The sequence below is a fragment of the Pelodiscus sinensis genome, chromosome 23 (genome assembly GCF_052426305.1).
Source record: "Pelodiscus sinensis isolate ZL-2025 chromosome 23, ASM5242630v1, whole genome shotgun sequence".
NCBI classification, from domain to species: domain Eukaryota; kingdom Metazoa; phylum Chordata; order Testudines; family Trionychidae; genus Pelodiscus; species Pelodiscus sinensis.
Window position 1 is genome coordinate 17,097,812 of NC_143074.1, and position 861 is coordinate 17,098,672.

The window sequence follows — 861 nt, forward strand, 5'->3', positions numbered from 1 at the left end:
TTGTAGTTAAGCTTTTCAGTTACTAGCAGACTTACCAGCTGCTGCCTGGAATGGGGGGTGCTCTCTCCTCTTCCCTCCCCCCCAAATGGCCACAGCACTGGTGGGGAATGGGGGTGCTACTTACTGGAATGCTGGCAGGTGAGATGGAGTCCCACTCCCTCTGGTACAGTTGCTCCCTCACACTACAGAATAGCTCTTCCCCTACAGGTTCACTGGCTCCAGTAGTCTCACTCAGATCATCTTCCTACATGAGAAGAGGAATTTTGGTGGCCCTAGCCTTCAGCAGGCAGTCTTAAAGAGACCCTCTATCCCTATGGTGTAAAACTAACTACCATTCCCAATTCTTAAGTGTTTAGTACTTAACTCTGAATGCTGTAAGGAGTGTAGGTAGAGAAGGGAATTCACAAAAAGTAGGCTATACCCACAGAAGCTCACGATACATCTACATGTTTTTGTTAACTGATAAAGTGCTACCCAACCATTCATTGTTTAAGTTTATCCTGTACCGACTAACTTGGCTAGCCCCTGATGCAGTAGGAGTAAGATTACCGCTACAAAGCAGGGATGTTAGCTAGGTCCTGCCCCTCAAAGGAAGTTACTCTGTTAACAGAACTAGGGCAGGGTATCAGAATACTGACTCCCATGTATTTTGCACAAGAATTGTAACCAGTGGACTATGGGTTAAGGAAAGGTGCACTCTTTTCCCCCATCCCTTGTGCAGATTTAGGCATGATCAGAGTGAAGAAAAACTAGTTAAGAGTGGGAGGTGTCTATCCCATTAAGGAAGCTTTAAGTGCAGGAGGTCTGATCTGCCCCACAGTTAAGACAGTTCCTGGTTCAGATTCACAGAGCACAAGACCA